Genomic DNA, 17,858 nt, shown 5'->3' on the forward strand with positions numbered 1-17,858 from the left:
ACATTTTGTCATTTGTACTAGCTGGGTGATTTCCCAGAATAAATGAAGGAGCGATTTTAAATGTATATATAATGGATTTTTTCAGCCATGTGGCACTAATTACTTCATGCACCATTTCTAATAAATCACTCATTTGAATGCACTGGCTATTCCAGCCTCCTAATCCCACCGACAGCTTTAATCATGAATATATGTGAGAGATGTCACATTCTTATACGGGCTATCACTTATACTACAGCCAATTTTCCTTCAGCTGCATGTACATAATGCAAACAATAAATATGCAAACAAGTCGTGAAGCAAATGATCACATAAAATTACAGGAAAACATTTTGGTAATGTGCTGTAAAATAAGCTGTCAAATACAGCGAACATTTTAGCTGCTGTTTTGTGTGATAAAAAAACTGTCACACCACATTCATAAAAAATCACAGCATTTTTCCTCTGAGAAGATTTCACTAGAGGGTTTCACACCGACAAAAATCTCTCCAATGACTCATAACAATGAAAACGGCACTATAGGATGCTCTGGTGGTGCAGCAGTAATATCTTTCTCCCTACATTTACCAACAATCACTGTTTTGATTTTTTTCTTTAACCTGCTCCTGTATTTAGGAGTTGCCAAAGCGGATCATTCTGTTCTGCTTATCTAATTTGACAGGTCTTGACCACTGATGTCGTTCCTGACGCAACTTTCCTTATTTATTTATTTATTTTTCATACAAATACTCTTCCTACATGTACACAGCCCTCCTCTTCTCGCCCCTGCATTCTGCACAGGCGTCTCTTCCGCCAATCAGGGTCCTTACACAGCGTATGAAGACCCACCCACCCACACATAGTCCGGCCCCCACCCTGCAGATACGGTGGCCGAGTAGTATCTGCTGCAGGCACTGCCAATTATGCCTGCCAGATGGCAGTGGCAAAACCAAGTTTTGAGCCGAGGAGTTCAGAATCTCGGTGTTGGTGTGCTAGCAGAACATCCCGCTGCGCCACCTGGGTGCCAACTTTTTTTTTTATCCGGGCTTGGGACAGGCATTTAGAGCCACTGACAAGTGCACCTCCCAATGACTTTGTTGTTCAGCCAGCCTTTATTTAGAGATTGTCAATCGTGTCTTGACACCTGACCGGCTGATAACAATGCTCAGATTTAAACCCGGGATCTCAGCAATAGTGGGCTAGCATGATTTACTGCAGCTCCACCTGAGCGCCCTGTAGTATGTGTGTATTATACATGCACACATCACTCTGAACAAAGACAACAGCGCTTACACTTACCGCCAAGTTCTTTTTCTTATAACACAAATCTGAAACAAAGAGAAAAAGACAAAGATAAGAGAAGTTGCTGCTAAAGATTAATGACAGCACTGATGAGAGAGATATTTGAGTTCTGCTGCAATATAATGACGTATTTGTGTAAAACTAAACTTTATTATCATGTTAAATCTTACAAGCCTTAATAGCACAGGGTTAAATTATTAAGGTTGTTTGTACTGGATTTAAAATAGTAAGTAGATTCACACTAGTAACACAGACCAGAGGCAGTTCTGTGCGTCCTGGTGTGATTTCACTTCAGAATGTAGTAATTAAATGATCAGCTCTTTACAGCTTTTGTTGTTTGTGACACAAAGCAACAACCAAGATTAAGTGCTGATAAAACACATGCAATTTCACCCCATTCTTTAAACATATAAACAGTTATTAATCAATTAAATCAATGCTTTAACGAAGCACCCAAGTCAAAGCAAACCATAAAATCTAAATAAAAAATGAGCTTTTAGCTTTATAATGTAATTCACTGCTAATGTAGTGAGTATGGCATTAATGTAGAACAGTAACATGTAGAGCAGAACTGTAGATGTAGATTTTGAAGAGAGAAAGCTGGTAGCTGGAAGGCTGTTACAACAGAATATGTAAATGAAATAATCTCACAGCTCTTCCAAACAACAGCAGTTATTATATAACACAAGCTCAACCTTTATACTGCAGTACAAGGCAAATCGTTTTGTCAAGAAATAAAATGATTTAATATAGTTAAATATATATAGATACAGCATGCGGTCTGTTAACCAGCAGCTCTGGTGAACTGACTATTTATACAGGTTATACAGGTAACCCTTATCCAGCCTTACACTTAATTATTGGCACCTCGGGTAAAGATTAATAAAAAAAAAAACAGTTTTTATAAAAGTAATAAAAGTTGTTTAATATAAAAACACTTTATTTAAAGAAAAAAAATCTTACAGCATTTTTTACATATAACATTTTTAACCCCATCTTTACCAGCTTGACTTTTTTATTTAGGTTTTAAAAGATTTATGTAAAAATTAGATTACATATGATTAAAATTATTTAAATACATAATATTTGACTAATGGTGGGGGTTCAGAATTTTGCATAACACTGGTGTTGTGTTAAAAGTGCTAAAGTAAACTAGTACATGCAAGAAGGTTTATATTTACACCTAGACAGATGTGTATTGCATCCACAACTCTCAATTTAAATATCATAGCTGTGAGAAATGAATAAAATGACGTCTTTGTACTTTTTAGAACAAGCTTTCGACACTAATAAATTCTTTGTATAGCTCAGGTGGCACACTGACAAGAAACTGCTGCCAATGAAACCAGCAGGAGCTCCACCCAGCCTCCAAACACAATGCTGCATCTTTAATTGGACTGAATCTGAGAGACTGGTTCACTGTGTACAGTGGACGTGCATGGTAAGATTATTAAACCCATATTCATATAGCGTTCTTGTTTTCCTGTCACTGCAGTAAAAGAACAAGTAGAAAAAAAAAATGGAGCGACCCGAACCAGACCTTCTGTTTGGGAGCCTGACGCTCATCCTTTACCTTGACACTAATGGCTGTTATCCTGCGAGGACGCATCCGGCTGAGCAGATGTTTCTCCTGCGATAAGGCCAAGCTGATCCCCTGCAGACCTGGGTGTCTTTTTCTGTAAATTTGCAGGCCTAATTGCAGTGGTGTCCTTTTAATGTGTCCATCTTAAGAGATTACCCTCATGAGGCGGGGAGACGAGAGCTGGCCGTGTTTACTGACTTCTGCAAGGGTTTTCGTAGCTCTGCTCCTGTCAGCATCGCAGGAGAGCCAGTCAGGATGACAGTGTATTCTAATCACTGCAGTGGACGATGCAGAAAAACTTTAAACACTGCGGTTCCAGTTACACAAACCAGAGAGGAATTCACACAGCGAGTGAAAGAGGCCTGAATCTGATCTGATTTCTTTCCTGATTTTTTTGGTGTTTCATAATAATGCATAATAATAAAGCTTATGGTCAGACGTCCACATACTTCTGACCATAAAGCACGGCAGGCTTGGGATTGTAATTATTTCTGCAAACAGTGGGTTATTTTTTGGGACAAAATAACTGGAATGCATGCTTCTTGGTACAAAATAACTCAACATTTTCACTTTATTGTGGGTTTACTGAAAAAAAGTGAATCTGCTTGGTCGAAAAGACAAATAAAATTGACTTGACTTGATAAACAGAGCTTGTTTGACTACACCCATTACAAAAGGTGAAATGGCATCATATTATATCAAACTAATCCTGAACAGAAATGTCTGTTAATTTGTATTTTAATATTGCTGACAGCTGCCCAGTAAGAAGTCTGTATTGCAGAATCATTTTAAGTGAATCAGTAGTGAATCACCTCGATAACAATGTGTTAAATAGGGCAACGATCCTGCTCAGGTGTTTTAAACACAAATTCAATTAAAGCCATTTTATGTGCTGCTATAAATCCCTCTGCATGAACTAAAAATGTTCACGTGTAAAAGGCTGAAACCCTTTGAATTACAGTGTGAATCCTTCATGCCTGAATGAGAAAGCCAGGACAGAACCAGTAAAGCAGCTGGTAACAGAGCATGAATGTTCTTCCAGCTGTAACGCTACCATCCGCTCTTATCTTATCACCTGTCTATCACAGTTCTACATCCTTACACTTCCAGTTATGTGTTTTATAATCGTGGTGAACCCCAGCACCGCATTCACCAGTTCATTAAGAAGCCTGTAATGAGTTTAAATGGTAGTCAGAGTGAGAAATTAGAAGAGACCTCTAGACCAAGACTGGGAGGTTAATAAATGCCAAGCTCACACTACACGACATTCCAAGTCATCAGGTCACTGTACAGTTCACACTACACGACTGGATCTCTTGTAATCGGGAGTCTTTCAAGTCGGTGTGGCTTTCACACTACACGACTGATCGGCGATAGGGGGGTTCACACTACACCATCTATCACCAACTGGAATCGCAGGCGAGCTTCTCTGGTCTCCCAAACTACCTTTTGTCCCGAAAATAACCGCGAGAAGTGACGAGATAATGATATCACGTACGAAAATGCACGTCAGCAAGTAGCAAGCGATCAAAGTTTGTGCGCTGATGTGCAGCGTAAAAACAAAGAGAAAAAATAAATGAATCTGAGTGGATCTGGCTACATGAACAGCAGGGATTGTTCTGTAGTGAGTTGGAGGTTAATAAATATTATTTGCAATGCAGCGTTGGTGTTATGTTTTGTAGAGAACGATAAGGTCAGAAATACTGTAAAACGTGTGTGGTGATGTATTCTGATAGAAACTATATCATGCCCCTGTCCCACCTTTTTACAACTCCTCCACTGCATTTCCCCTAACATCGTATCCTGCGTTCTCATTGGCTGTTCGACATAGCACTCATTGCCAGTCGGCCGACTCATATCCAGATATTTGACAAGCTAGATATATTTCTTCACTCGGATCGAGTTGTTGAGTAGTTCACACATGGCGATTGAGAGCCGAGTTTCGATCGCCGAGCGAACACCGAGTTGCTCCCGAGCCGGCAAATCTAGTCGGTGACCGGTCGGCGAGCAAAAATCAGGGCAAAAATCGTGTAGTGTGAACTAGGCATAAGAAAACTCAAACAATAATAAATCTGACATGTGCATGTTTGGAGCAAACAATCTAATGATCTTCCAATGGAAGCAGCAGCAGAATGACAGCATTGTTTTCTAACAAGATGCTCTCACCCAATCTCATCTATACCGTTACTGCTCGGCTGGACTCTTGATAAAGGGTGACTCAGATCCTACACCGACCTCTGCCACATGATGCTCAGAGCAGATGCTGGGTCAGCTAGCTACAGCAGCCCGATAACATGCAGGTCGACAGCATCAGCACCGGAGCAGAAAATAAGCAGCACCAGGCAGGTAAGAGTAAAAGGATTCATCTCATTGACTGGCACAATGCCCAGCTTTTCACAGTGGACTGGCCAGCAGAGGAAAAAAAGACACTGGATTATTTTTTTCTCAGCTGAATCCTATTTGGAGGAAAGTCACCATCTGCAAAATACACCAAGGGCAATTTCCTGTCAAAATCATGACAAATGGTAGGAGGCATGTGTCGTGCCAAAATGCTGAAATGACCCTCAATCCCACTGTCCCTCATCTGTCTTTATTCCTTGCTTCTTTCTTGACCAAATGGGCTCGGTCAATTTTCTCCTGCATTATGAGCACAGGAGCACCAACCCTCCCGGCATTAATGGCAGTAATGCTCTCTTTAGGACCGCTGGAGGGAAACTATCACATCTACTGAAGACAGTGTGTTAAATAAAGTATATACCTCACTTAAACACTATTACTGGTACAAAAGCCACGCCCACTTTACTAAGACTGGTACAAAAGCCACGCCCACTTTACTAAGACTGGTACAAACACCACACCCACTTTACTAAGACTGGTACAAAAGCCACGCCCACTTTACTGAGACTGGTACAAACACCACACCCACTTTACTAAGACTGGTACAAAAGCCACGCCCACTTTACTAAGACTGGTACAAACACCACACCCACTTTACTAAGACTGGTACAAAAGCCACGCCCACTTTACTGAGACTGGTACAAACACCACACCCACTTTACTAAGACTGGTACAAAAGCCACACCCACTTTACTAAGACTGGTACAAACACCACACCCACTTTATTAAGACTGGTACAAAAGCCACACCCACTTTACTAAGACTGGTACAAAAGCCACACCCACTTTACTAACACTGGTGCAAAAGCCACACCCACTTTACTAAGACTGGTACAAAAGCCACACCCACTTTACTAAGACTGGTACAAAACCACACCTACTTTACTAAGACTGGTACAAAAGCCACACCCACTTTATTAAGACTGGTACAAAAGCCACGCCCACTTTACTGAGACTGGTACAAACACCACACCCACTTTACTAAGACTGGTACAAAAGCCACGCCCACTTTACTAAGACTGGTACAAACACCACACCCACTTTACTAAGGCTGGTACAAAAGCCACGCCCACTTTACTGAGACTGGTACAAACACCACACCCACTTTACTAAGACTGGTACAAAAGCCACACCCACTTTACTAAGACTGGTACAAACACCACACCCACTTTATTAAGACTGGTACAAAAGCCACACCCACTTTACTAAGACTGGTACAAAAGCCACACCCACTTTACTAACACTGGTGCAAAAGCCACACCCACTTTACTAAGACTGGTACAAAAGCCACACCCACTTTACTAAGACTGGTACAAAACCACACCTACTTTACTAAGACTGGTACAAAAGCCACACCCACTTTATTAAGACTGGTACAAAACCACACCTACTTTACTAAGACTGGTGCAAAAGCCACACCCACTTTACTAAGACTGGTACAAACGCCACACCCACTTTACTAAGACTGGTACAAAAGCCACACCCACTTTACTAAGACTGGTACAAAACCACACCTACTTTACTAAGACTGGTACAAACGCCACACCCACTTTACTAAGACTGGTGCAAAAGCCACACCCACTTTACTAAGACTGGTACAAAACCACACCTACTTTACTAAGACTGGTACAAACACCACACCCACTTTACTAACACTGGTGCAAAAGCCACACCCACTTTACTAAGACTGGTACAAAACCACACCTACTTTACTAAGACTGGTACAAACACCACACCCACTTTACTAAGACTGGTGCAAAAGCCACACCCACTTTACTAAGACTGGTACAAAACCACACCTACTTTACTAAGACTGGTACAAAAGCCACACCCACTTTACTAAGACTGGTACAAAAGCCACACCCATTTTACTGGGACTAACAGGGACAAAACAACACACCATCATCATCACTGAGCAATACAGCAGGTAAACACAGCATGTGTGTCTCCTCAGACATGGCTCATGTGTTCTGTTTTGAAGCTGGTGAAATGCACAGAGCGGCGGGAGCTGCCCGACTTCACCTCCCACGAGACTGTACAGTTCAGCAGAGAGAGAACAACAACAACCAGCAGCTTTTAAAAGAGGAAGTAACAGCACTGGCTCAGTGAAGAAAAAAGCCATTTAGTACATTCTCCATCAGCTTCACACCACATTCACACTAATGTGTGACAACGCAACAGACCGCTAATAATCTTTTAGGTCCTATTATGACTACTGACTATATATAGACACAAAAAAACTACTTAATTTTGATGATTAAATTCAATTAGAATTAAAACAGAAACAGCCAAACAAACAGCCGCACCATAGATACACACACAGACACGCAAACCAAACACATTACACACAATTACAATAATTACCGTATTAAGACTATATAGACACATACATGTGTGTGTGTGTATGTGTATGCAGAGGACAAGCAAAGTAAGAATTTTATTGTACAGTGTAACTGCCGTTTCTACTGTGCACAATAAAACTCTTGAATCCTAAATATATTACAAAAACCCAGACTACAGATACACAAACACAAACCAAACACACTACACACACACACACACATATGTAACAAACAGCCACACTACAGGTACAAACACATACACACACAAACCAGACACACTATACATACATGTAATAAACAGCCACAATACAGATACAATACACACACCAACACTAGACACATATAACAACACTACAGATACACACACACACAAACCAGACACACTATACATAATAAAGCAACACTACAGATAGACACTGCATTACACGGGTCCCATTATTAATAGTCTTCTTTATTTATGCATTGCCCTTCCCACACTCAAGGTCACGTTTAAAGCACACAGTTACACACAGCGGTGTCTCTCTTGGCTTCGGGTGTTCTTCACAGGGCTTCGTCCTCTGCAGTATTAAATCCCGCCTAAGGCACTGCTATTCCCACACACACCCGCTGTGCAACATCTTCCTTTCACACTCCACAACAACTCCTCATGCTATTGATAATGCTTCTGTGCAGACAGCACGCTCTGGGTCTCATAGGCTTTAGTGCTACTAAAACTCGTGTTCTAGTACTTCTAATCATTTCACGTTACAATATGCATGTTTTCATCTGTTTCTGCACAGTGTCTGCAGGTCCTTTCTTTGTTTCCACTCTGGTTACCACCGTGTTACATCAGCTTTCCCAATAATTACAATTTTTAATGAATCGTGAACTGAGGATATCAAGTGTTGCTGCTGGTGGAATGCTTAAGTATATGCTTAACAGTCTGATTCTTCTAGTTTCTTTTTTACTATACTTTACTAAGCAGCAAATGTCCACACTAGCAACACACACACACACACACACACACACACACAGAGCCCTGTCTGTGTGACTACATTAATTAGACCACACAAGCGAATTATAATGCATTACACAGACATGACAGGAAGGCCACATTTTTTCAACAGACCATGAAAGAACAATGGTGAGAGGAGGCTGCTCGCTGTCTGTGGTGCTGAAATAAGTGCATGTAGAGAAATGGATTACTACACGACCAGCCGACCACCGCTGAGACCCAGGTTCAATTATCTCTAGTGCCACCGGCCTGGTCAGACGCTCAACAGACACAATTTACCGTGTCTGGGGACGCATCCGTGCCTGCTACCGTCTTGCAGAGGTGCCGACACGAGTGTTGTACTGAGAGCATAGCTGTGTGCTAGCCTGCAGTCGTCCTTGACCAGCAGGGGTGTGTTACATGTGGCAGATAAGGAAAAGGATTTCTGCTACTCTCTGTAGACACACTACACGTTCATCATTAATAAAAGCCCTTTACAAAATTTTCCAAATAATATTTGATAGTTGAATTGGAATTAAAAAAATTTAGAACTATGTATACATCATAACTGGAATAGAGTTATTTGCCCGAACATAATCAAATAATCAAGTAATTAAACAAGATGGTAATCCTTTAAAATGTAGTAAATTCCACTTTAGAACAGAGATGGGGCAAAAATGAGATCCATGAGAGAGTTGCAGGGCAAACGTCACTGCTAACCAAGAGAAAGAAAGACTCATCCAACATTTGCCAAAAGCATGTGAATGACCCCTTTTAAAATAACATTCTGCTGATCAGTTAAGTCGAACATACAACATACTCGAAAACATAAGCTCCACTATACCTAGCAGAAAGCTAACAAAGCATTCCATAATTAATGCATGTAAAAATTGAAGTAAATGTGCTCCTGATTTTTTTAAACTCTGCATAACTCTAAATCTGACCTGAAACATCATCACATGTTGTGAAGATCTATTTGAGACTTTAAACACACCTGACTGTAATTTTATTCTCAAATTAACTTCCAAGAGATTTAAATACTTTTGCCATTAATAGATGTAAAATATTGTATTGTTTTCCTTCATAAAGAAATAAACAAGTATAATAATTTTGTTTCATTTGTCTAATTGTGTTCTCTTCATCAATATTTAAGACTTGATGGTTGAAAATCTGATGGTTTTAAATCCTATTTAAGAATAAATGTAGAAGATTCTAAAGGGTTCACAAACTTTTAAGCAACAGTGTATATGTTAGTACGGACTAGGTCTTGTTTTCCATCCAGTGTGAACCTAGTATTTAAAATAAAAGCATGCCACGTACAACATTTGGAATAAATATGATTTGTTTTGCATAATTTTAATGTAAACAGATTTTTTTTTATCTTTATACAGTTACAATTACAATTCTTTTTTTTATCTTTATACAGATCTAACGTTTTCTAACGTTTTCCTTTTTATTCTACCTGCCTTTCTTATTCTCATCCCACCTTTCCCAGCTGGCCGTAGCTGGCAGTCATTGTTCAGTGAAGCTGATCTGGTGTCAGGTGCCTGGCCCCGCAGGTACCGCGGGTAAAAAGAAATCTATTGCCATCAATCTATTCTCCTTCTCCTCCGGCTTGATTTATGAAAACAGCTTTCATTTTAAAAGCTTTCACAGAGGCCTCAGATATTTCACTTTATCGAGAAGCTGCTGGCTGCAGTCGCATTGGCCTCTTGTCCCTGGGTAAACACTGCATCATGCTCTACATTGCACACACGTACGGAGCAGACGGCCCGCAGGAAATTACAACGGGCACAGAGACGTCTTTAAACATACTGAAACTGAGCAACAGAAAAAGCACACTGGCTAATGGTTCGAGCATTTAATGAAAAGAAGAACTAAAGCTAACAATGGAGCGATATTATATATACGTGGATCTAAAAACCTTCTTTATCCTTAACCACAATTTATAAGATGATAATCATATCATTATACAAATGCTAGGCAGCAGGTAAATGAATACGAGATGGCTCACCCTAGTGAACACTACATTCATAGTTATTTATTGAGATAGATTAAATTAAGGGGCGCTCGGGTGGCACAGCAGTAAATTACGCTAGTCCACTACAGCAGGAATCCAGGGTTTGAATCCCCAGTGGTGCTATCAGCCGGTCGAGCATCTACCTTCAGGCATAATTGGCTATGATTGGTGCCCTGTCTGGGGTGGGTTACTGCATTAGACTCAATGATTTTAAGAAAAAGACCTTCCCCAAACTTTTACCACAAAGGTTTTAGGCATTTCATTAAAATATAATTTTTTTTACACCTGTTAGGAGTGGATGTGAGTCAAACACCAAAACACAAGGGTCACAGCTGGATTTGTCATTTATTAATGGTCACAAATGATCTGTAATAAACTGTCACACATTTCAGAAGAAGAGCATTCCTAAAAAGGTTAAACAATCCTAGTAACAAATCCAGCACGAAGATTCAGCACTGACCTTTTTATGTACACTCACACACTTATTGAATCAAATGTAATGAACAATAATTAAGACCATGTGTCTAGATGAAAGCCTGTCAGACTCCGGTACGGAGGTTGGAGGCCATCGATTAAAGTGTGTGCAGAATAAGATCAGAGTTAAACCGAGGGTGACGAATAAGTGCTGAGACGTTCGCTGCTGACACGGCAGCCTGTGTTATTATTTTAAACCCATTATCTCTTAACTTCTAATGACTTCCGTTAATACGCTCATCAGAATGCAGAAGGATGGACCGAGAGAAACATGAAACCCATGCTGAGTAGGACCTCTCACATCACATTCATTTTACCATCTCATTTAATGCACGACACACTCAGGAGTCCAGAATTCCCTGCATTCGAGTCTGTCCTAATACAGCAGGTAATAAAATATCCGGAATAATTAACGACTAATCCTGCACATCTGGCGCATCCCGGAGTAGTTTGTCTGACACTTTAAAGAGACGGAGGGAATAGAAATCAAATGTACTATTCACAAAAGATCCTTCACTGCAGCCCCCGAAGTTAGAAATGTCTTCAGGGCACTTATGTCTGCATAATAGACAACGAGCTGTCATCATTTATTCCCAATATCAAGGGTGCATCAAATCAACATGATGCAATGATGATTAATGAGTCTTGTTCTGATGCAGACCCCGTCCAATGGGCAAATAAAGAATGTTAAAGAGATGTGTCACATAGCAACGCATTATGTAAGCATGTTTCAGCGTGCACGTGCAAGTCCAGATTAATATTTAATAACAGCTGTACTAATATAATATCGCTGTATGACATGATTAACATATAACAATGTCTTAAACTTACGTATAACAAACTTTTACCAAGATTTATCCATCCATCCATCTGTCCATCCGTCCATCCATCCATCCATCCGTCCACCCATCCATCCGTCCATCCACCAATCCGTCCATCCACCCACCCATCCGTCCGTCCATCCATCCGTCCACCCATCCATCCGTCCATCCGTCCATCCACCCATCCGTCCGTCCGTCCATTCGTCCATCCACCCATCCGTCCGTCTGTCCATCCGTCCATCCACCCATCCGTCCACCCATCCGTCCATCCACCCACCCATCCATCCATCCATCCGTCCATCCATCCGTCCATCCACCCATCCGTCCACCCATCCGTCCGTCCATCCGTCCATCCACCCATCCGTCCGTCCGTCCATCCACCCATCCATCCGTCCATCCACCCATCCGTCCGTCTGTCCACCCATCCATCCATCCATCCATCTATCCATCCATCCATCCGTCTATCCATCCATCCATCCACTGGATCATTTTCTGGGCTTATTTTATATCTTTTTGTTGTGTAGATGAAGTGAGTTTATACACAAACAGATCCGCCAAATCACAACTGTTCGATGTCTTTTTTTCTCTCACACACACTTTACATAATCCAGCAGCATAAATATGCACTAAATGTCAGCACCACGCTGAGACTCCAGAGCTCAAAGGGCACCGATGCTTTTTATACAGACAACAAAGAAACACTTTACATCCTGACAAGACTTATAGCAAAGCAACCCAACTGCTTTGTGAAGAGACACACACACACACATGCATACACACACACACACACACACACACACACACACACGCATACACCCACATGCACGCATGCAAACCAAATTGAATTTCACTTGAAAGAAGCAGAGATCTGGATCAGCAAACACACACACACACACACACACACACATATTTTATCAAGCAGATTAATTTGCTCTCTTGCATTAGTAATAAAAGCAGCAGTATAAAGTGGAGCAGAATTGCCTGACCAGGCCTGATTATCAACCAGATAAAAATGAAAATTAACAAATGCATTCCTATTTCTTTTCTCTTAGTAAAAAATAAAATAAAACTATTTCACCAAATTAATAAAAAAGCAAAAGACTTTGCAGATAATCGGACATTTAGAAACATAAAGTCACTTAAGACTTGGATTAAACTAAATATTATTTTATTACATTTTAAACAGTTAACAAAAATTAAGTGCATGTACATGCGTGCTTTTTGTCCCCAATCTAGTTGTTTCCAATTCCCTATTTTAACTGCTCTGCCACCTACACCAGCTGACCTACGGGAGCTGCAGACTAACACCCACCCAGAAACAGCCAGTTGTGTCTGTTGGACGTCTGACCGCGTCGATAGCACCACTGAAGTTCAACAGTTCAGACTCTCCGCAATGGTGGGCTGGTGTATTAGTATGCTGAGTCACACATGCACCTGAGTGTGTGTTTAAAGCAGTATTAAGAACCTCACAGTGGCTACGAATAAAGCCTATTTGATTTAATTCCTGCACATGGTGTTTTTTTTTTGTTCCCAACCATCATTCTTTTAATAAACTTTGGTCTTCCAACAAATTCTCCCCTTTTGTCTTTCCTGCACTTAATTTACTTTATGCCTTACACCCTTAAATACTAGTTTACTTTATATAATCAGCTGATAAAACATCATCAACATCAGGGAAATATGTGATATGTGATTTGGGACTGTGCCTCTGTATACAGCTGTAAACACTAATGCAGAGCACAAACACGCAGCACAGGCACATAAGTAACACCGTTTAATAAAGCTTCTAGATTTAATGAGTGCCACAAACCAATTAAATTAAAACAAATTAAAACAAATTAAAATGCAAGTTTTATACAGCTCTACACAGCATGGCAGTGATAGCAGTATTACAAATGTATGTAATGTTTTTTGCAACGTAATTATTAAAAGAGGGTAAATGGGGACATCCCTCAAATGGACCATATGAAACTTACATTAAAAAGTAATGAAACAAATGGAGTGCTCAACATATTCTGACTGGAAGGTCTTTTTTCCTTTCCTTTATTTGACTCAGTATCTCTGCCTTTCATTACTCTTGATGATACATTAATGTAAAGAGGACACTCGAGTATAAAGCTAACAGAATAGACCTGTATAATCATCTAGGGCTTGCAGACTTAATAAGGAACAGCAGATAAAAAAGAAAAGAAATACAGAAAAAAAAATGGTTGTGATAATCCCTTTTGTGGAAAGTATAAGACGCATTGGGAGGCACAAAGACCACACCAATTCACTAAAAAAGGCATAAAGACCAAACCTCTGTCCCTAAAAAGGCATAAAGAATAGAAAATAATAAAATAAAAACTTTATTTCTACCTCCTTCACTTGAACTGACCAGAGGAGAGGCCACAACTCCTTCAGTAGGCCTGTTTTGAAACACTTGCCTCCTTAATCGGGACTGACCAGCGCAACCTTTACCTTTAGACTGACAGCAGAGGCCACTTTTTATAGCAGGACACAGAAGCCACACAACCTAACTAATACTAATACTAATACTGATACTGATACTGATACTGATACTAAAACTGACACTGATACTAAGAGGACACACAACCATCCCTGGGACCAACAGCGTCAGCTGTAGGCCATGTCAGCTTTATGGGAACTGATAAGCACATGTTGTTTAAGGTCAGTCTTTATGTAAATTCTTTAAGGAGAGAAGTGACTACAGATGCTTTAAAAATGTAAAAATGATCAATATAATGTGTGCATGAAATACTATTTAAATCAATGCATCATTAAAATAGGAATAATAAAATCGATGCTAATAAGAGTCAAATTAATCCTAAATATATATATATATATATATATTCGAGGTATTTTTATTCTTGCTCTGAGCACTGATTTGAGGAGGATGAAGGAGCTGTAAGCAGTGGGTATGAACAGCCCCTTTCCTCATCTGCATGCTAATGGACCAGAGTCAAAGAAACAGGGCTGCTAATGATGGAGGCCATTGAACAGCATGAGAGCTTGAATGCTAATAATGACCTAACGGAGGCATAAAAAGGCTGAAGGTAAACAAACAGCTTTAACGAAACCTGCAGTGCAGAAAACAGACACCGGAAAGAGTCAGATTTACAGCAGATCTTGACCTCATGTTGTTTGTTCAGGTTTCTTTTTTAATTGTTGATTGATGCTTGTTGGTATGATTTCTGACCTGTATTGTTTATGGTTGTGTGAATGACTGGGTCTGCATGGCCATTCATATTTTGCTTTGTGACTAATCGTGATCATGTTTCAATTACATTTTCATGTAATTATATTCTTTTCTTTTTATTTTTTTAAGATAAGTAGAATTATTGGATTATTTTTGCCTTTACAGACGAATGCAAAGCACAATTACATTTGTTCCAATAAGCAGACAGCTGTACTGTAACCATCCAAACAGACGAGACACCAGTACTAAAAACTGGATATTGTTTAGTTTGTTAGGATTTTAACGTCATTCTTTGGTTACATTCATGACAGGAATGGTAGTTACTCATTACACAAGGTTCTGTGTACTGTGGGAACACTGGGCACAAGGCAGCAATACAGGCTGGACACACTCACATCTCACACACCTAGGGACAATTTAGAGCAGCCAGTTTAGCTTTTGGATGAGGAAAACACATGTGAGGCAAACACTCCCACCAAGCTCCCCCACCAAGCTCCCCCACCAAGCCAGCCGTGTTTATCCTTAGTAATGCTTTTTACTGACTGGTTTACAATTGGAAAGGCACAATATACAGTATAACAGTGGCATATGTAAATAAAATGGACTAAAATATACCTATCAATGCCAGGAAAAGTTACATTAAAATTACAATAAAGATTTGTAGAAAATAAGATCTCCAAATATCAAAATGGTTTCTGTATGAGTGCAAATGTAAATGTAACTTTAATGGTGGATTGGAATTGAATCTTAAGCCACCAATCAGAGTAAAAACATGCATTAGAATCTAATCTAGTGATCCTGCATTTAGTCAGGCTGAGAAACCATTACTGGATCTTACTGAAAAGGAATCTGGTTACAGAAATGCCAGGAAAAGCTCCTGCATCAGCTCACTACACCTCACAATTAAGCTTTAATTCTACAATGCTCAATTAAACACAAAAGTAATTATAATCAGTGATTATACCAGTGACACTGTTCACTACACCCTCAACTCAGGGGTTCTCAACATAGCTCCAAATTACATAAATAGCCACAAGTTGGATTTATTTGCTTAGAATTACTGGTTATAATGAGAGTTTATGGTAAAATATCTGCATCTGTGTGTCAGGCAACCTTACATGTTCCTACTTCCATTCTGCCATCATTACTCAGTGAAAGCGATGGAGAAACATTCACCCTAATAAAGTCATCTTTGTTTCAGTTCATCAGTCTGACAAAGGTGGACCACGTCTGGTTGAGAGAAATGATGATAACTCAGCAAAATCAAGTCACCTCATTTAAATGCTAATGTGCATGAATCAGACCTATCATATGCACGCGTATTCTACAGTGGAAGCGTGATCAGATCGTCAATCCGAAAGTCACAAGTTAGAGGTGCAATAAGGTTCTACAAACCTAGAATCACTCTGTCTTTAACATTATAGTTCAAACTGTAAAAATTAATAATAATAAAACCTGACACCTCAAATTCCAATCTGCAGGTCAATGCAACCAGTCTGAATCAAGCATAACTGTGTCAATTTCACACAAGCATAAATTATTATTTATTATCATAATAATTTAATATTATATGATTACATCTGTAACCCACTTTTTACATTTACATTTTAGGCATTTAGCAGACACCTTTATCCAAAGCGACTTACAGTTATGACTGAACACAATTTTGAGCAATTGAGGGTTAAGGGCCTTGCTCAGGGGCCCAACAGTGGCAACTTGGCGGTATACCTATATACATTTTAAACCCTGGTCTACACACATACACATACACATACCACATCGTAGACAGAAATACCCCTCAATGTACCCACAGAAGACTTGATTGTCCACCTTAGTTCACAGTTTTGCTCAGTTGGATTAGTTCACAAATGTTTTAATTAGACCTCTAAAGTCGTTGTGCTTTACTTTGATATGCAGTGTAGCAGCGCACCGCATATCGTCATTATATTGTTACCTGGCCCAACCACAAATTATTTAACCAGTCAAGAAGGTAAATCTTATGTAATAGAAGCTGTAAATGTCTTATGGTTTTGTTTTTTATTGTTCACAGAGACTGAGTTAGCATTCTATCGATTATTCACAAGCAGGCCTGCTAGCTCTGCCTTTTTTCAAGGTGATTTAAAAAAGAAAGAAAGAAAGTGAAATGATCCAGAGAGACATGCTAATTCCAATCTCACAAAATCTGTCAAGCGTTTTTGTTTAAACAGTGAAGCAGACTCTGAATGCTGATGCAACGAGGTGAGTTACAACACACATTTAGGATTAATGACAGGGAATAAGAAAAGAAAGGGGAAAAAAATGCTACTTCAGCTGTCTGTCCAAATCTGAAGCGCTCTATAATAGATTTTGTCTTTAAAAATAAGTCATTAGGTTTTTTTCTTACTCAGCTAAATTGCTGCTTCACATTATCCACATTTTAGAGGACAAAGACGCGTTCATTATTACTCCCACACACCACATCACAGCTGTCATGAACTCGCCTTTTTCCAGCTCCTGCATCGGTCCAGCCTGTCTGAAAGACCTGATCACTGCCTGCACAGTTCCTTCTGTAGTTAGATTCGTTACACCTGAATCGTTTCCTGTGTTTTGTTCGGCCCTAATTTAGTCAAAACTGAAACTGTTCTTCTGTAACTTGATTCGTTTCCGAGGGAAGCAGCTAAACATTTTCAGCGAGTGGGTGCAGGCGGAGGTGAAAAAATGACAGGATATAATTGGATAACGTTATTTTTTCTACCCACACAAGGCACTTTTTAATCAGCTGCAAAAACTG

General features: G+C 39.8%; 1 protein-coding gene across 3 annotated transcripts in view; it reads right to left on the bottom strand.

The window, feature by feature from the left end:
• The window catches only part of apba2b (amyloid beta (A4) precursor protein-binding, family A, member 2b), a 75,018-nt gene that overhangs the window by 51,139 nt on the left and 6,021 nt on the right, over positions 1-17,858 (bottom strand). For 2 of the 3 annotated variants that reach the window (XM_062989786.1, XM_062989784.1), the window contains exon 2: positions 1,279-1,307. The exons of the other annotated variant lie outside the window; for it this stretch is intronic. The gene's annotated coding sequence lies outside the window, so the exon portion shown is untranslated. The remainder of the gene's footprint in view (positions 1-1,278; positions 1,308-17,858) is intronic. 3 annotated transcript variants of the gene reach the window in all.

The sequence above is a fragment of the Trichomycterus rosablanca genome, chromosome 27 (assembly GCF_030014385.1).
Source record: "Trichomycterus rosablanca isolate fTriRos1 chromosome 27, fTriRos1.hap1, whole genome shotgun sequence".
NCBI classification, from domain to species: Eukaryota; Metazoa; Chordata; class Actinopteri; order Siluriformes; family Trichomycteridae; genus Trichomycterus; species Trichomycterus rosablanca.